Source organism: Pistacia vera, unplaced genomic scaffold, assembly GCF_008641045.1.
Source record: "Pistacia vera cultivar Batoury unplaced genomic scaffold, PisVer_v2 Contig505, whole genome shotgun sequence".
In the NCBI taxonomy this organism is placed as follows: domain Eukaryota; kingdom Viridiplantae; phylum Streptophyta; class Magnoliopsida; order Sapindales; family Anacardiaceae; genus Pistacia; species Pistacia vera.
This window is the reverse complement of record NW_022196341.1, coordinates 617,715-638,655: the sequence shown is the minus strand read 5'-3', so window position 1 is coordinate 638,655 and position 20,941 is coordinate 617,715. Positions and strand designations below refer to the sequence as shown.

Genomic DNA, 20,941 nt, shown 5'->3' with positions numbered 1-20,941 from the left:
CACACTTCTTTCATGAGTTTTCTTATAAGGTCACCCTAAATTAAGTCTCTCACATAAGATGGGTCGGAAAGTGTTTTAGGCTTCATCGTCAAGGTGAGATATAGTAGGTTACAACAAAAAAAAAAATAAGTTACCAAGTGTTAATAATAGGTCAAAGGGCTAACTAGGGATAAAGTATATAGGTTGGCTTGAAAGGCTCAATCGTTCCAAAGAAAATTGCCTAAATCATATCCTAAGCAATGTGGATTCTAGGATTTCGCCTCAGGTGAGATTCAAATGAGTTCTAGAATTTATGCACAATTTTCACGAAAACAAAAAAACAAAAAAATTATTGCCCATAAAAACACACACAAAACGTCCTAAGTTTCCAATTACTCAACCAATCAAATCCATTCCAAGAGAGTCATAATAAATGCAATTGTCATTACTATCATCTTTACACTACGTGAAAGTTAATAAAATCTCAATGTCACAAAATCAAATCATGGTCTTATCATTGACTTATGTATGAGTTCCAAAACAAAACAAAATACTTAACCTTTGACCTTGCAACCACACCTAAAACAATTCCACCCAAAGGCTTTTAAAGAGATAATTCAAAGCAAAAGATATTCAAGATGTCCATCGAATGAAACTAAATTTGGCCATAAAAAAAATTCCTTACCCCCAACGTTAGAGATTAAAAATTGTCCTCAATGTGCAAAGAGAACAACTACGATACTCTTCATGCATAACATTTATGTGGAGGTAGTCTTGTGAAGCCATGCATATTGTTTGTTGTATCCAATAGTCCTCGAGAATCTAGTCAAAAGAAAACAAACTATGCACCTTCTTGGCCAATTTAGTGTGCATAGAAGAAATTATGGGTGAAACAAAAACAACTAACATATCAAACCAAACCAAAATTATCACAGCTTAACACATTAAACAAAAATCTAAAATAAATTCAAAAGAAAAACCAAAATTAAAGTGAAGAGCTTGGGTTGCCTCCCAAGAAGCGCTTATTAGAGTTGTAAGCTCGACTTTTTGATCCTTCAATCTGGAGCATCTAGGAAAATCAAAACCCCTCTATCCTTCAATCTACCACACACATAAGGCTTCAATTATTGTTCATCTACCCTCTCAAATTTAGCCTCCATAATCCTAGAGTTGACTAAACAATTTTCTAGGGGTGAGTTAAGGTAGTTTTCTTTCTAAGGTTTCCGCTACTTTATCATCAAGGATGTAATCTTAAAGCAAGTATCTAACGGGTGGACATTTCATCGTGTTAAAACATTGAACTCCACTTGTTCGTCTTCCACCCTTAAGATTAGTTTACCTTGGTGTACATTATTAAAGTCCTACTTGTAGCTAGAAAAGGCCTTTCTAATATTAAGTATGTTCCAGTCTTCTTCCATATCAAGAACTACAAAATCTACTGGAAAGATAAATTTGTCTACCTTTATTAGGACATCCTCACCACTCCCCTGGGATATGTTATGGATCTATCCGCAAATGAAGATGAATGTGGTTGGCTTTACCTCTCCTAAACCAAGTTTCCTTAAAATAGAAAATGGCATCAAGTTAATGCTGGCTCCTAAATCACATAAAGCTTTATCAAAAATAAAAAATACCAATTGTGCAAGGAATTGTGAAAATCCCTGGATCTCTGAGCTTTTGTGGTAGTTTCTCAATAGCAATGCACTACACTCTTCCGTAAGCATCACCGTCTCATGTTTCCAAACCGCCTTTGTGTATAAAGATCTCTTAGAACTTGGCATACTTCGGCATTTGCTCCAACTATCTACAAAAGGAACATTTATGTGTAGCTTCTAAACATATCCATGAATACTAAATTGCTGTCCAATCTTTGTTTCTGTAGTCTTGAGGATACGGAAGAGAGGCTTTATCTCTTCACACTTTGGGCTTTGTTCTCAAGTTCTGGTTTTGCCTAGGCATGTGTTGAGGCATTCTTCATTCTGGATTTTGTGCCTAGGCATTGTGTGAGGCATTGTTGGTTCTGTCCAATTTCGTTGCTTCAGCTTTTTCCTCAGTTTCTTCAGTTTTTCTTGATTCTTGTAGCTCCTTGCCACTTCCACATGATGGCATTGAGTTGGCCTTTGGATTTTCTTGATATCACTTGGCAACGTTCCTTGAACTCTTCCCGCTAAAATATTGTGGATTTGCCAATTGAGTCTCAAGGTTCCTAATAGAGGCTGATTGATTTTGAACCAGGACATCAGTCTTCTCAAACCTCTTGCTTGTCTCTTCAATGAACTTGGTCACATATCTTTAAATTAGATTTGGCTCTTGAGGTTGAAAAACAGGAGTGTTTTTGCATTGTTGTTGCTCCATGAAAAGTTCGGGTGTTTCCTCCATGCTGGATTATAGTATTGGAATATGGATTCCCTTGCCCCTTTGGAAATTATTGACGTAAATGGCTTGTTCTAGGAGCAAACGGGTTCCCTTCTTGGCAATCCTTTGATGAATGATTTCCTGCACAAAGGTCACATATTAGAGAAGAAAATTTAATAGCATTTACCTTTAGAGCATCTCCCAATTGCTTTGAATGACGGAGAGTTGAGCAGCCAATGCGGTGTAACATCAACTTCATGCACTCCCATGCTTCCTGTTGAATTTCTCGGAGTCTCATATAGTTATTATTCGCCATCAACTCAATCAGATTGTATGCGTCCTCTGGCGTTTTATTGTTCAAGGCTCCCCACTTGTAGCATCAATCATAGCTGAATAGTTGATAGCAAACCTTGGTAGAACGGTGGCGACCAGATTGGTAAACCATGGTGAGGGCACCTCCGTAAGAGATCCTATACGTTTCCCATGCGTCATACAAAGACTCTGAATCTTGTTGGTAAAAGTTCGTAATCTCACTCCTTAGCTTGGCAGACTTGGCAGGTGGAAAATATTTAGTAAGGAATTCTTGAACTAACTCGTTCTAGGTTGTGATGCTCCCAGATGGCAGAGAAATAACCAAGCCTTGGCTTTATCCGAAGAGAGAATGGGAAAAGCCATAGCCTAATTGCGTCATCGGAACTCCATTATGCCTGAATGTGTCGCATAACTCCAGAAATTTTTTGATATGCAAGTTGGGATCATCATTAGGTAACCCAGCGAATTGGACCGACTGCTGAATCATTCCAATAATTGCTAGCTTAATTCAAATTATTCGCTTGGCGGGTGGTCTCCTGATGCTAGAATAGCACCCATTAATAGTAGGACTAGAGTAGTTTTTCAATGCTCTCTGAACCACTGCTTTCTACCCATTGCATTTCCTCCTAAGGTATCCTCATTCCATTCTCTTGATTTCCCATATTAGGATTGACAATTCCTGTGTTAGCCATTGATTTTTCAGATTAGTTGCCTCTTTTCTTTCCTCAACTGTTAGCGGTTCTCCGATCTCAAAATCTATTGGATTAAGATCACCACCACTCTTGAACGTAGCTCTCCAAGATCTAAAACAAAAACACACGACAAATAAGCGAAACAGAAACAATAATAAAATTATAAATAAAATTAACTTCAAAACAAAGATAAACAAATCAAACTAGCAACTAAATAGTTCATAATGATATTGAAAAAAAATAATTCCTTGGCAACGGTGCCAAAAACTTCTTGTGGTTTTCGCAAGTGTACGAAATCGTGCAAGTAATAAAGTGTAGAATACGGATGTCGAACCCAAGGGAATTACTAATACCAGTACCACACTAACCTATCTTATTGCTATTTGATTAATTAGATTTCAGAATGATTCAATGAAAAATAAAACAACTTAGAAACAAAAATAAAACAGACTTTATTAACACTTTAGTAGGAAATCAATATGACTACACCTAAGGCATATATTTCACACCAATTAATCCTATGCCTAAACATTATCATTAACCCAATTAAGTTATTCTAAAGACCAAACTCCCTAATATTTCCCTAACTTTCTCTCGAACAATTAACAAATTAACTCCTAATTACTAACCCGAATATCTCTAATCAGATTTAAGCAATTGGAGATCATTAAGTTCTATGGAATTTACCAGAGCCTCATAGATCACAGTAACCTATCTCTAGCGTTCGCTCAATCTATGGTTTTATACCTTAGACTAATTAGGTTTCATCTCTCGATCTCAACCTAACCCATAAAATCATTCAACTCTAGGGCCCTTAAGAATTGCAAGCTTAAGCGCAATAATAAAACTTAAAACAAAACTTAATAAAAATTAGCAACAAATAATTCAATGCATATTCATAAAATTGGGCTACATCTAGCCTGGAAAATAAAATAGTTCATACTTTCAATAATAAAAACCATTATATTCATAAACATGAGTATAAGAAAGAGTAGAAAAACTTCTCTAATTGATGACTCAAAATTGCAGGAATTTCAGTCTCCAATGAGCCGCCTAAACTGTAACCACCAACTTTCAGTACAGATTTAAATTATGTTGTATAGCCCTTGTTAAATTTGTTAGAATTATTTTAGAGAATATGAAGAAAATGCCTTAAACTTGCATTAAGGGTAAAATAGTCTTTTCACTCAAAACTAGTTGATTTTGTGGGGAGTGAAAAGAAATAGAAAATCAAAAGAATTCAATAAAAGTGAAGGCATTTTGGTAATTGATTAGGGACAAAGATGGAATTTCTTTCTAAGGGACAAAAATGGAATTTCTTTCTAAGGGACAAAGATGGAATTTCTAGGAAAGAGTAAGGGCAAAATGGGAAAGTGGTTTATAAACTAAAATGTTAAGGGTTTGAACCCTTATTTCGTTCATACCACCCCCACACTTCTCCTCCTTTTTCTCTCAATTTTCTTCACTTTTCCAAGGAATTTGAGGGCTTTTGAGTAGATTTTCATAGGGTTTTGATTCAAGGCATCAAAAGGTAAGATTATGCTCTTTATTCATGTTTTATGTGTAAAAGTTGAGTTCTTATGAAGTTTATGCTTAGGGTAAGAGAAAATTTGAATCCAGCAAGAGTAGAGAGCTTAGGAGGAATACTCAAGCAAAAGGTAAGTAAATCCAAAACTAAATTGAGATTAAGAATTTATTTGAGTAGAAATTGTGTATGTATATGTATGTATTATGCTGAGAAATTGAGTGTTATGACTATGTATCATGTTGATATGAATTTAATGGGTATGAGTGTGTGTGATTGTATGATGATGAGTTGAGTTTGATTGAAGTTGGAGGGAGTTATGAGCAAACCCTAGGGGATGTTTGCCCTGACAGGAAATTAGGTGTATGAGGGAGTTTTCCTCTCATTTGGATGATTAAAGAGAAGAGTAGAGTTATAGATAAGTAGAGCTTTGGTATGGCATGAGTTATGAGGAAATGCCTAAGTGAAATCTGCCCTGTCACAGCCGTGACTTTATAAGGAATTTTGGGCATCTTACGGATTGAACTGGGCGAGACCAAAACATCAAAGTTTTAGCCCTGTTTTTAAGCTTTAAAATGAGACCAAAACCTTTGCAATCCTATGTATATAATGCAAGTTATGCCCTTTTTAGTGTGACCTGTGCAGAATGACGTCTTTGATGTACCATTACATTGTGCATTTAAGTAAGAAATTTAAGCATGTGCCATCCATATGCAATAATTGTGTATGTGTAGAAACATAAGAAAGAATAAAGAATAAAGAATAAATAAAGAAAGAATAAAACACTCTAAGAATAAAGAAAAGAAGAATAAGCATTAGAGAATTAAAGAGTGTTAAAGAAAAGTAAAGAATAGGTTGGTGTGATGGGGAACCCTGAGTGTTAAGAAGAAATTCCAACATACACGTACCTTAATTGGGTGGCATAAGAAGAAGAAGAGAATTGTACAACCTGTAAGAGTGTATGTGGATGAGGGTTGTACCAAGAAGAATTCCTACATGCACGCCACCTTAATGAGTGGCCAAGAAGAAAGAAGAATTTGTTCGGTCCGCAAGAGTGAATGTAGATGAGGACTATACTCACTCACATGGCCAAGGTTCCGAATCCATACATCAACCGAGTTCGATCAGCAAAGAATAAGAAAGAAAGAATGAGAAAAGAAAGAAAAGAAATAGAACAAGAAAATAGAGATAGAAAGAAAAAGCATTTTTGTGCATTATTGCAATGCATTTATTATGTACATTGCCATGAATTTCATCATGGTTAGGAAGAATAGAAAGAATAAGAAAGAAAGATAGAGGAGAAGTAGAAAGAAGAAAAGAACAGCGAGAGTAAGAAACAGAGACAGAAAAAGAAGAAAGAGTAGAATAAGGAAAGAATCAAAGAGTGATGCACGGGGATAGCGGAGTAGAGGATTTACTTATGAGCATTTTTGTGCTCACCCCGTTGCTTTCCATGTTTTTGCAGGAAATAGGTGAGGATGCGGTCGGATGGACGTCAGCAAGCGGAGAGACATGGCTACACTGTCCACCATTTTCATAGTTTTTGTATATGTTTTTTTTGTACTGTGTTAAGAATGTATATATTAAAAAAAAAAAAAAAACTTGGGCCCAACTACTTTTAGTCAATATATGTATTTTATTAAGTATATTTTATGAGCCTATTAGTAGAAAGAAGTCATTACATAAAACTTCTTCCCTTCCCCCTTAAAAATCATCTAAAGACATCTATTATATACTTAGGGTTTTAGGGTTATGATTCCTACTATCCTAATCACTTTAGAACTCTTAAAACAGGAAAACAAGTCATAAATTTAATCTAAAAAAGTCCAGATTCGCAGTTGTGTCGCAACACTGTGCCTAGGCACAGTGATTCTACCCAGAACTCGAAATCTTGACAAGACGATGGTTCTTGAGCATGATAACGTTCGAATCTTGCCAAGGGTAAACATATGAATTGTATCCCTTTGAATCAGATTTCCAACGGTTCAAGAATCATCTCAATCCAAAATTCACAGCAAGTTATTGTCGAATCACTGTTGCATGTTCAAAACCAGAGCGTTTTCCAGGATTTTACTTAACTTCAAATCGCCCTAACTTTTCGTTTCAGCTCAAATCAACCCGAATGAGAAAGCTTGAACAAGCAAAGAAAAGAAAAGAAAAGAAAAGAAAAACAAGAAAGAAAAGAGAAGCTTGAGCAAGACAAACAAGAAGAAAGGAAAATAATAGAAAGAAAAGAAAAGAAATAGAAATAGGAAAGAAAATGCATTTTTATGAATTATTGCACATGCATTTCATTCATGCATATTACCATGTATTCCACCATGGTTAGAAAGAATAGAAAGAAAAGAAATAATGGAAAGAAAGAACAAAGAGAATGAAAGAACAATGAGAATTAGGAAGAAAAAAAGAACAGTAAGAATTAGAAACGGAGAAAGAAAAGAGAAAGAACTAAGAATGAAAGAAAAAAAAAAAGAATTAAGTAAGGAAAGAATCAAAGAAGGAGAAAAGTTAAGGGATTTACTTACTGAGCATTTTTATGCTCACCCCGTTGTTTTTTCATGTTTTTCTAGGAAATAGTTTAGCAGCGGTCGGAAGGGAGTCGTCAGTGGAGAGAATTGGCATTGCTGTCCACCGTTACTAAGTTTTTGTACTTGTTATTTTAGTATATGTAAAGAATTATATTTTATAAGTAAAGAAAAATTTGGGCTCAACTATTTTCATATGCTAAGTATGTATGATTTTAGTGTATATATTCTAAAGTATACTAGTAGAAAGAAGTCATTACACACTTCTAACGGATTGTATAATTCTTCTTTCTGAATTCTGAGGCCACTCACTCAAGGCGGCGTGCATGCAGGGCTATGTCACTCACGGGTTCCCCATCACAACAACATTCTCTTCTTTTATCTTTTTACACTTCTTTAAATAAAAATTCAGATTTGAATTTCTTTAATATTCTCATTTCTTTTTATTTACTCTTTAATGTTCTTTAATGCTTTCTCATGCTCTTATGAGTATGTATGCATGTAGATGGGTCATGCTTATAATTCTTTCTAAATTCACATGTTTAGATGCAACAATGCAATATGGAATGCAAACATGTCATTCTCTACCATCTACTAACTCATCTCAAAATAACACATAATCATACTCATACATGTACTTTTCTTTGACATTTCATCAAACAATTTATGTGCACATCCAAGCTCTAAACTGGCTACACTTCTACTTCTTTTCTAAGCCATCAAAATTTGGAACAAAATCTGCCAAGATTAATGCCAAACCTGTCCAAATTGCACACTCCATAATTTCTACTCCAATTCTTCCATAATTCATCACAACTCTCATCAAACATCAAATACACAAGTACTACTTCTCTTGGATAAGTTCTAACCATTATTCAACATCAGATCCATCAACAATTATTCATATAAAACACATATAAGCATAAAAGAAATTCTTTACACCATATTGCTTCAATCATAACTAGGGTAGGATTTACTTACCTTAGATGTGAGCAATCCAACACTTTAATAATCTTCTTTGATCCAACTCTGTTTCTCTTAAATCCTATGAACACAAATCATCAAAATTCAACACTTTAAAAGCTAAAACTCACTTCTTAGTGCAATGATCTTACCTAAGGATGCTTGGGATTGAAATTCCACTAAAAATAACCCAAAATCTACGAATTTCTCTTGAAAAAGAATTGAAGAAATTGAGAGAGTTTGGGGATGAAGGTGGCGTGAAAATGGAGGAAGAATGGCTAGGGTTTCATTCTTCAATTCTTGATATAACATAATATTATTTGTAGTTTCCCATTTTACCCTTGCATTTTCTATAAAATTCCATCTATGTCCCGTAGTCAATCACCATAATGCCCTCATTTATATTGCATTCTCCATGAAATTATATCTCTTTTCACTCCCCACATTTTCAACTAATTATGAGTGAAAAGACCATTTTACCCCTAATGAAAGTTTAAGTGATTTTCTTCACACTTTTTCAAGATAACTTTAATAAAATTTAACTAAGGGTATTAGGGCATAAGTAAAGCTACGTACCTCCATGTGGGCGTTGTTAGTGAACAACCTACTTACGCAGCGGAAAACAAAAACATAAATGACATGGATCGTTCCTTAGAACCAAGATCCGGGTATAATATCAAAGTTTATATAATATATAAATTAAATCTACAGAAAATTAGATTCAAGGTTCAATAATCTTACGCACGTTTGGAGGCTCCTCCAACTTTGTCCTTGAACGTTTTGCTACCGACCTAAGTGTAGGATCGAACCCACGTAGTCCACACGAAGACAATCACAAAGAACTAAGGAGGGATTTGCTAGATTCTCGTTAGCTTTAAGAAACAAGAAGAAAAATCAAAAGAATTTGATTTCAAAGCAAAATAGCAATGTGGCGTGGGAGAAAGTGTTTTAGGGTTGTGTGTTTTGTTTTTTTTTTCTCAATCAAAGAATGAATCAATTATTAAAATCACACACACACCTTTTTCTTTTATAGTCATAATTTAGTTGCCCTATTCCCTTATGGAGTAGGCTTGGGCTCCAACCCAAACACCACATGTTACCAAACACTCCCAATTAGATATTTATTTTAATTCATCATTATCTTCAATTAAAATCAATTTATATATATATATATTAACATTTAACAATAATGATAATTTATTTAAATATATGCTAACACATATTTAAACGTAATTTTACTTATTTAATTTTTCTAATAAATTAAATAAAGGCTACGACCTCAGCAAATTTAATGCATTGTAAAATTACCAAAATACCGTTTCACCTAAAAAGATGAAAAAACGCCATTCTTTCTTCTTGGCTCTTACAATATCTTCTATGTGTGTGACCCATAGGGTCCTCATCATATCGATAGTGTACAGTATCGCGATTAACACCAATTAATCGTCTCACTAATACACAGACCAAGATTAGCCCCTAGCAAGGCATCATGGCCACCCGATAGATTCGGATTCAGCAAAGTAGCTACTTGTCAATGATATGGTTATTGTACAATTTGATCTTTTCATCATACGTTATCTTGACGAGACGAAGGCATATAAATAGTGTCAACCTTCGGTTACTCTCGATATTATGTATATAGTTTCTGGACCAATGACCTATATTATAATCCGGATAGAGCAACAACTCAATCCCACTGTGGCCACAGTTTTAGTGTCATTACCATATACTGAATTGCGCCATGAGATAACTTCTCCCGTACCCAGGAGTGATGAATCCTTTGTCAATCCACCATAGTCTTGATACACTCCTTGATGCAGGCAATCACTACCATATTGACAGCTTTAAAAAGAACTGCGTTAGGCTAGTGTCAAACTACACCAATGGGTGCACAAGGCACTCCGGTGATCTCAAGTCTAAGGATCACATGTAACACCATTTGTTAGAGGATTTGTTCCATAGACACTGGGGTTACCATCCATATGGAATCCTCTAGTGGTTTAGTCCAATGAACTTACTGCGGTATATCCGCCCACAACAAGCACCCATGTGTTATACCAGGTTGTCACCAAACAACCATGACAAGTGAGATCAGTCACTGCCTCTCGACAGGGTCGTTCAACACTATGATAGCCTTACTGTATTAATTGTGCCCTTACTTCAGAATAATACTGGGGCTACGAACGTTTCTAGAATGGCCACCTTATGTGCACATAGGGTTCTCTTATCAAGATTAGAAACACTTGATACCCTCGTCACGGTTCTACCATTCTAAGGACATATATCAATACATATTGCAATAATAATGATTTACGCGATATAGAATAAAATGCCTTTTATTGATTAATGAACATTATTACAAATAGTCAATTCTACAATAATTGATTGGCTCTAAGGCATCTACTCTAACAGGTGTTACACGATGCACCTTCTTTCTCCCTTGCTCGACGACGGTAGCACCTCCTTTGTTGGATTTCGGTAGCGATGCAGCTTGCTTCTCCTCCCTTCTCCCTTGCTCGACGACAGCAGACGACGACGCCTCCCTCCTTCGCTGGAATCGATGACGACAACACTTCTCCTGCTCAAAATAATGATATATATTGACATTTAACAATAATGATAATTTATTTAAATATATGCGAACACATATTTAAACGTAATCTCACTTATTTAATTTTATTATCAAATTAAATAAAGACTACAACCTCAGCAAATTTAATTGCACTGTGAAATTACCAAAATACCCTTTCGCCTAAAAAGACGAAAACGCCTTTCTTCTAAGCTGGCTCTTAAATTATCTTCTATGTGTGTGACCCACAGGCTCCTTATCATACCGGTAGTGTGTAGTATCGCGATTAACACCAATTAATCGTCTCACTACACACAGACCAAGGTTGGCCATAGCAAGGCATCATGGCCACCCGATAGATTTGGATTCAATGAAGCAGCTACCTGTCAACGATATGGTTACTGTACAATACGATCCTTTCATCATCTGTTATCTTGACAAGATCGAGGCATAGAAATAGTGTCGACCTTCGGTTACTGACAGGCTTTTCACAAGTGTATGAAATCGTGCAAGTAATAAAGCTCGAGTAAACGAGTGTCGAATCCCAAGAGAACTACTTACCAAGTACCAAACTAGTATATCTTATTGCTATTTGATGAACCAGAATTTTAAGAATGAATTTAATGAAAAAGAATATAAACTAAAAACTAAATAAAAGCAGAATTTTATAAATACTTTGGTAAAGAAATCAATATGACTAAACCTAGGGCACATATTTCACACCAATTTAATCCTATGCATTGACAATTATTGCTAACCTAATTAAGCTTATTCTAAAGGCCAAACTCCCTAATATTCCACTAACTTTCTCTCGAACAATTAGCGAATTAACCCTTAAGCAACAACCCAAAATATCTCTAAGTTGAATTTAGAAGCTAAGAGATCATTAAGTTCTATGGAATTTACTAGAGCCTCACAGATCGTGGTAACCTATCTCTAGCGTTCGCTCAATCTATGGTTTTATTACCTTAGGCTAATCAGGTTTTATCTCTCGATCTCAACCCAACCCATAAAATCATTCAACTTTCAAGCCCTTAAGAATTGAAAGCATTATGCACAATAGTAAAACTTAGAATTAAAAGCTTAATAAGAATTAACAACAATCTAAGTCAATACATATTCATAAAGTGGGCTACATCTTAGCCCTAGAAAAGAGATTTAGTTCATAAATACAATAATAAAAACAACCATTGTATTTAATAACATGAGTTCAAGAAAGAAAAATAGAAAAACTTCTCTAATTTGTGAACGAGAATCGCAAGAATTCCGATCTCCAAAGTAGTAGCCGTCCTTTCTCCTCCTTCCAATCCTCCCTTAAAACTACTTAAAGACCCTTATTTATAGTACTATGGTTTGGAGGTTAATTAGGAAAGAATTAAATGCCTTCACCCATTCAGATTCGGACTAGGCGAATGTAATAACTTAAACAGGCATGTGACCCATCGCTGCGGCGATAAGAACCGTCACTGTGGTGATTGTTATTTCTGCCAAATGAGTCCGTGATATTCAGAATTTGGTAAAGTCATCAACAAAAACTTTGTAGCTCTCTAAATAATATTTCCAACGCCACAAGAATCATTGAATTCCGATTTCTACATCTCAAGTTATGATCCAAACAGCGAAGCATGCTCATCTTGAAGAATTTCCAGATTTTACGTTGTATCTTCGACACGTCACAACTTTGTCGTTTCAACTCCGATTGTTGCACCGTTTGTTCCTTCTCGTCATGAATTCCATCGACATCATTATTTTTCCTTCACATATTGGGTTGAACCTGAAAATACTCAAAATACACCCGTGATCCCGTAAAAGGTATTTATGGAATAATTAATTCAAATTCCACAATTTAAACACATTTTTCCACAAATAATCCAATTAAATCACTAACAAAATATATACTTTCAAGCTCTTATCACAACCCCCAACTAGCTTTTAGCTAGTCCCTAGCAAACTAAGCGATAAAATAAATCTTTAAGCTTGAAAATAAAACAATCAATGAAAACTCATATCTAAACTATCCTAAATCACTTTTGTAGATTGACACGATTGCATTTAGCGTATGCAACAAGACTTTAAACCCCTAGGCGGCCCTAGTTGGACGAGTTGTAGTCTCGTGAGGCTTTCCAGTGATGATACCCACAAACATCCATACTAAACTAATCATAAACTCCAAAAATAAAAATAAACATAAAAAGAAATAAAACTAACAAAAATTCTTGGATCAATTCATAAAGGTGTCTCAAAAATATCATATACACAAAAACAAATAGAATAATTAAATATCACCTAAACTCATAGACAATGCAAACATCAATTCCATTTTTGTTATTGACCCTAGAACATCCATACAACCACAAACCATTAGTATACAAACCCGGATGGTTTTATGCATAAAATTCATGAACAAAATTTTTGATCTTAGTATTCGGGTTATGACTTATATTTGAATCATGGAATCAAACTCCATAGGCTCACTTTTCAAACCACTCTCCACTAATGTAGAATTTCACATTACCTTGGATCAATAGGTCTTTGTAAAGGTTGTAACGTTAGGCTAGGATATGAGTTCATGAAGGAACGAAAAGGGAAATTAACAAAAATCAAATTAAGAGACTTAATTTTCATTCATTCTTACAAAAACACTTCACTTTTTCACTCAATAGCTTCCCAACCCTTATCGAGCTCTTTCTTTTTGACAATAATATAAACCCATTTGTATAATTCCAAATCTTTACAATGCTTTTCAATGCCCACTTTTCTTTTCTTTCTCTTTTTTTTTTTCCCTCTTTTTTTTTTTCATTTTTTTTTCACAACAATAATAAGAAGAAAGTAGAAAACACACACACAGCCCCACTGATCTTACAAGCCCTCCACAACCCCCAACCAATTTCTTCGTATAAACCTGGGTTGTGGTAAAACTACACATCCTCACCAACACTTGTAATAAGCTTGAATTACAATTAAGTCTCTTAAAGATAAAATGGGTAGGATTGTGTTTTAGGCTCATAATTAGAGTAGGGTAAAAATTAAGTTCAAAGAAAGAAAAACAAGGCTAAATTGTGTTTAAAAAGGCTCAAAGGGTTAACTAGTGATAATGATAAAAAGGGTTGGCTTGAAAGGCTCAATCGGTCTAAAAAAAGCCTAAATCATTTCCTAAGTGATGTGAACTCTAGGATTTCGCCTCGAGTGATTATCAAATGAGTTCTAGAGTTTGCTGAGATCACAATAAAGTTCATGGAAACTTCATACATAACACGTCTCTAAGTAAGTGACTGAACCACTTTCAATCCACAGTTCACTAGGGTCTCAACTCAATGTCATTAATATTCACACTCATCTGAAAGCAAAGGTAAAAATTAATGTCCTCTATTAGTTCTATGTTATTGCAATCACATTCCTATCATAGACAATTGATTTCATCCAAGAGACAAAAATAAAAGCTCACAACCTAAAATAAAAGAATAAAAAAAAACAGCTCTCTAAATCCATACAAAAATTCTGCTCAATTTAAGTTTTCTTAAATTCCTACCCCCAACCAATAAAATCAACATTGTCCCTAATGTTAAGCGTAAGAATAAAAGAAAGAAAATGTTACCGCATTCCTCAACATAATAAAGCTGTCTAGTCGTATACACCAGTAGTTCTATCAAAACAGAAAAACCACTAAACAGACCTTGTCGGCTATCAGAGTTATGCAAAATACAAGAATGGATAAAAAGAGCATGAACAACGAAAACAAAACAAAGTAACAGTTCACAAAGACTCAAAGAACACAGTAGACAAAATGCAAGTACATCAAAACAGAAAAATAAAAACGACCAAAACAAACTGCATTGACAATAGTAACTCAAGCACACTGAACTCTTAAACTACTCCTCCATACTCTCCTCAAAGTCCTCATCGGGATCATTGCCTTTTTCCTCATCCGCTGGGTACACAAAATCAGTCCATTCACACCCTAGTGCTGCTATCCCAGCATGAGCAAGTTGCAATCTCTGCATCTCATGTTGCACCCTCATTTGCCCACTCATCCAGGTCATCCACGCTTCTTGGTGATTCTGTTGCGTTTTCAACTGTTTGATGTCTTCATGGAGCTTCAATAATTGATCTCTTTGGGAAAGCTTCGTCGATGAAGATGCTTTGGCCCTGGGTACCTCTACTCTATCCCCACTGGTTAAATTTTGCAGAAATTGCATGGTAAGACACACGCCTTGTGGAATAAAAACCTCTTCAGCATTCAACGGCACTTCAGCTTGCTTACACAATGCAGTAATCAGGTGAGGAAAGTAAAAACCAGTCTTGGTACGGTTTGCTGAATGGATAATCTCTTGAATGATAATCTCACCCACATTCATTCTCATCTTCTGCTGAATTGCATATATCAGAATCGCCCTGGCTTTACTAACAGTGCTTATGTGCTTGGAGGGCATCAATCGAGCGCATACAAAATACAGCCACATGCGCGAAGTTGAGTTCAAGAACTTACTGTCAAAATGGATGTGTTCCCTAGCCGCAATAAACCATGTAGCTTTCCCTTCCGTCAAAGAATTAATCACTGCGTCAAAATCCACTTGGTGCTTGAGTGCGGCATAGGCGTCATCATCTAGCTCAACTTGCAGCAGCCCATAAAACTGATTAATAGCAGCGGGATTGAATATGATCTCTTTACCTCTTACCATTGTCCTCCCGTCAACGCTATCAGGAACGTTGGCATAGAACTCCTTTACCATAGAGGCAACAGCATGCGACGGGGGTTCTTTATAAAATTTCTCCCAACCCAGAGCTTGAATCACATCAGTTATTCCCTCAAAAGCTTCTGCAAATACCAGCCCTCTCTCTTCAATAAATCCCCCCGGTTTCTTTGCAAAATTTTCATATTTGTCCTGGGCAGCCTGACTAACAAACCGGTTATCACCAGAGACCTGCCTTTTTCCTTTGTCACTCCTATCACTTCCTGGTTTTCTTTTGGGTGCCATTATCAATATTTCGCAGTTAATCCAAACAACCTTCAATGCTCAATGAAAAATCACCAAACTCCCACAAATAACAACTTCTATTCTTCAATCACGCAAACATAGCACAGATTCAATCACGAATAGCAACTTAATCTCTTCCAATTTTCAACACTCAACAATAATCAACCCACACCCACAAAACTCAAATCAATGGATACCACCTTTCCAAATTATAATGCAAAATGGGTGAGAAACACTTACTTGAACCTTGTACTGTCCAAATATGCCTTGAATTGATATGAATTAGATGAATTTTCGAAAACCCCCAATTTACTTTTAAAACCCTAACCTTGATTTGTTTTCGTGAAAATCCCTCTTGCCTCCTTAATCAGCATAATGTGAAGGGAATTTGAATGTGTTAGTAAGCAATGGAGTACAAATTGAAAATGGGTTGAAGAAATTGTGAGGAAATGAAAAGAATTTGGTGAAAAGCACTTGTGGAAGAGAAGAGTCTGTAATGTGAAAAGTTTTAAGGAAAAGGGAAACAGGCTGATTTAAACGCGAAATCGCGTGGCCTAGTGCGATCGCTGCGGTGATCATATGCGTCGCTGCGGCGATCGTGCTTTTTGTCGCAGCATTCCGCTGGACTCACACTCGCTGCAATGATGGGTTTTGTTGCTGCGGCGAGCTTGATTAATCACGTCTGGCTCTTGTGCGTGCGCGAAATGCATGCTCGCTGCAGTGATGTATTTCACCACAGCGACGAGCGTGACGCTGAATTGTTTACTTTTCTGTGCATGTGTTCTTCCCATTTCCTGAAAACGATAATCAATACACCTGAATCAATAAACTAATTATAATGCAAACACCTAAAACACAAAACAAAACAAAACAAAAGAAGAAATACTAAACAGAAACGTTATTACTCATAAAAAAAATAAACAAAAAATAAAAAAAAATAAAAAAAAAATAAACCAAACGGAATCGAAATATTGGGTTACCTCCCAAAAAGCACTTGTTTAAAGTCTTAAGTGTAATGACTCTCTCTCTAGCTAGTATACTCATAAAATAAACAGTAAAATTAACTAAATATATATATTACGAAAATATACATGTAGATGAGTATAAAATAATGGGCCCAAATTTTCTTTATATATACATAACTATAAATAGTGTAAATAAATTTCTCAAGAAGCTCAACAGTATTGCCCGACCCTTCCGTATCTTGACATTCCAAGCAACTGCATCTCATCTACTATCTGCAAAAAACATTGAAAACAACGGCGTGAGCACTAATGGCTCAGTAAGTAAACCCGCTATGCTACACTTCTATCTCCGTTGCTCATATTCTGAATTCTTTCCTTACATCACACTTCTCTCTTCTTCTCTGTTCTTTTCTATTCTTTCTCTCTGTTCTTTCTCTATTCTTTTTCTATTCTATCTCTATTCTTTTTCTCACTTACTAACATGTAAGCACAATTAGAGAAACTAATTCTGAATAATATGAATGCCATGATGCATGTGCATAAATGCATAAAGAATGCAATTTCTTTTCTGTTTTCTGTTTCTCTTTTTTCTTTCTATTATGTTCTTTCTTTTTGTGTTCTATTCTTTTTTTGTTCCATTCTTTCTTTCTGTGTTCTATTCTTACATTCTTTCTGTTCTGTTCTTTCTTTTTGTGTTCTATTCTTTCTTTCTTTTTGTGTTCTATTCTTTCTTCCTTTCTATGCTGATGGGACTCGGTTGAGGCATGGATTCGGAACCCTGGCTATGTGAGTGGGTACAGTCCTCATCTACATGCACTTCTATCGGACTGTACAACTATTCTTTCTGATTCTGAGGCCGCTCACTAAAGGCGGCGTGCATGTAGGTAAATTTTATTGGTACAGTTCTCATCCACATACACTTCTAACGAACTGTACACTTACTTCTTTCTGATTCTGAGGCCGCTCACTGAAGGCGGCGTGTATGTGGGACTATTCTTCTCTGTCACTCACGGGTTCCCCATCGCAGCAACCTATTCTTTTCTCTTCTTTAACACTTTTCATTCTTTTATTCTCTAGTGATTTTTCTTTCTTTCTCTTTACTCTTAGAGTGCTTTATTTTTTAAAATTCTTTATTCTATTTTTAGTTATTGCACACATGCAAATAAATGTATGTGGATGGCTCCTGCTTATAATTCTTTCTTAGATGCACTCATGAAATGCAAATATGCAATGTTGCATGAAATTAAGGTTCTCTACTCATACTCATGCTTCTCTTGAGCATTTCATCAAACAATAAATGTGCAAACATAAATTCTATTTTAGCTATAACTCTTCTTCTTTCTTTAACCATCCAAAATGGGAGTAAAGCTCCCTTGTATCATCACAAAACCTGTCAAGGAAAAACACTCCCAAAAGTTTACTCAAACTTCTTTCAACTTCAATCAAACTTCAACCCATCATCATACAATCAAAAGCACTTATCATAATTTAAATATGTCCAACAACATTCCCATACTTGAAAAAAATAAACTAATAAACTGGAAGCATTTTTGAGGTAGTCATTCTGCACATGTCATATTCAAGAAGGTATAACTTGAGTTATACACATCAGATTGCTATGGTCTTGGTCTCGTTTTAAAGCTTAGAGATAGGGCTACAACTTTTATGTTGAAGTCTCAACCCAGTTCAATCTGTAAGATACCAAAACATCACTCAGAAGGTCACGGACGTGACAGGGCAGCCATGGTAACATGTTTTCTTTTAGGATTTTCATCAAACAAATTGCATGCATACTCAAACTCTAATTTGGCTACACTTCTATCTCTTTTCTAAGAAACCAAAAATTGGGAATAAATCCCACCATATTTAACACCAAATCTTCCCAAAATGCACACTTCAAAATTTCCACTTCAATTCTTCCAAATTTCATCCAACACATGCATCAAGCATCAACTACACCAACACAAACTCTCACGGATAGGTTCTAATCATCATTCAACACCAAATCCATCAACAATTCTACTTATAACACATGTATATGCATAAACAAAATTCTCTACACAACTTAACTTAAGTCTTACTTAGGGTATGATTTACTTACCTTGAATTTGAGCAACTCCAACACAATAATCTCTCTTTGATAGAATTCCCTTTCCTCTTAAACCCTAAGCATATAAAACTATAAGAATTCAAAACTTTAAAATTTAATCTCACATCTTGATGCTAGAATCTTACCTTTGGATGCTTAGGATTGAAAATACACTCAAAAATACCCAAAATCTATGAATTTCCTTGGAAATCTAGTGAAGAAATTTGGGAGAATTTGAGTAGAGAATGGCATGAATGGAGGGATAGAGTGGCTAGGGTTTCTCCTCTTGAACTCTTATTACATAATATATATATATATATATTAATTTCCCATTTTGCCCTTGCACTTTCTATGAAATTCCATCTATGTCCCTTAGTCAATTACAATAATGCCCTCATTTTTATTGCATTCTCCATGAACTTCTATCTCTTTTCACTCCCCAATTTTTCAACTAATTTTTAGTGAAAAGACCATTTTACCCCTAATGAAAGTTTAAGGGATTTTCTTCACATTTTTCTCAAAAAACCTTTAACAAAATTCAACTAAGGGCATAAGGGCATAAGTTAAGTTACGTACCTTAATGTGGGCGTTACATTAAGCTCGACTCCTTTTTTGTCGTTAATTAGGATTCTGAAGAAGAATTGAAACCCTCTCGTTGTCGTTTCCATTCTCAATATAGGGTTTCAATCTTTGCCCATTGACTTTGAATGTTCCCTTCGTAGGGTGGTTAAGCTCTATCGCCCCATACGGAAACACGCGATGAATGATGAATAGGCCAGACCATCTTGAGCACAATTTTCCTGGAAAAAGTCGTAGTCTTGAGTTGAACAACAGCACTTTGTCGCCCTCCTTGAAATCCTTGTTCACAATGTGTTTGTCATGCCACTGCTTAGTCTTTTCTTTGTAAATCCGGGCATTCTCATCTGCATCATTGCGAAACTCTTCCATCTCATTGAGTTGCAGTAAACGTTTTGCTCCAGTGGCTTGTAGATCAAAATTCAGAAACTTTACTGCCCAATACGACCTGTGCTCTAACTCCACTGGCAAGTGACAAGCTTTTCCGTAAACCATCCTATAGGGCGACATTCCTATTGGTGTTTTGAATGCCGTCCTATACGCCCATAGTGCATCATCAAGTTTAGTTGCCCAATCCTTTCGAGAGGTGTTCACTATCTTTTCCAAGATTCGTTTCAGCTCCCTATTCGATACTTCGACTTGGCCACTGGTTTGTGGGTGATATGGGGTTGCAACTTGATGTGTAACCCCATACTTGCTCAATAATGTTGTGAATTGACGATTGCAAAAGTGAGAACCACCATCACTGATAATGGCTCTTGGCATACCAAACCTTGAAAAGATATTCTTCTTTACGAACTTGATAATGACACGAGCATCGTTTGTTGGCAATGCAGCAGCTTCCACCCACTTCGACACATAATCTACAGCAACCAAAATGAAACGGTTAGAAAATGAAGAAGGAAAAGGTCCTATAAAAACTATCCCCCAAACATCAAACAATTCTACTTCTAGGATATTATTTAAAGGCATGGCATTTCTCCTAGAAATATTCCCAACCCGTTGACAATTATCACAACTCATAACAAAACGAAAAGCATCTTTAAAAAGAGTAGGCTAGAAAAATCCTGATTGAAGAACTTTTGCGGTGGTCTTTATCGAACCAAAATGACCACCAACTTCCATTGAATGACAGTGACGAAGTATATTCGTCATCTCTTCCTCTGGCACACATCATCTTATCATCTGATCGGCGCAATGCTTGTACAAAAATGGATCCTCTCAGAAGTAGTACTTTAAATCTGCAAAAAATTTCTTTCGTCTCTGGGAGTTCATTCCAGGGGGCATAACCTTTCGTGCCAAATAATTAACAATGTCCGCAAACCATGGTCCTTCTTGAATAGCAAACAATTGCTCATCCGAGAAGTATTCGTTGATTGGCTTTTCTTCCTCTCGAACTTCTTCATTGGACTCCA

At 35.8% G+C, this 20,941-nt stretch overlaps 1 non-coding gene across 1 annotated transcript; it reads left to right on the top strand.

Annotated features, from left to right (window-relative positions):
* Positions 1-2,772: 2,772 nt before the first annotated feature.
* On the top strand, positions 2,773-2,878 carry LOC116105831. Its single transcript, XR_004124171.1, has one exon. It is a non-coding gene; the product is annotated as a small nucleolar RNA R71 (small nucleolar RNA).
* Positions 2,879-20,941: the final 18,063 nt, after the last annotated feature.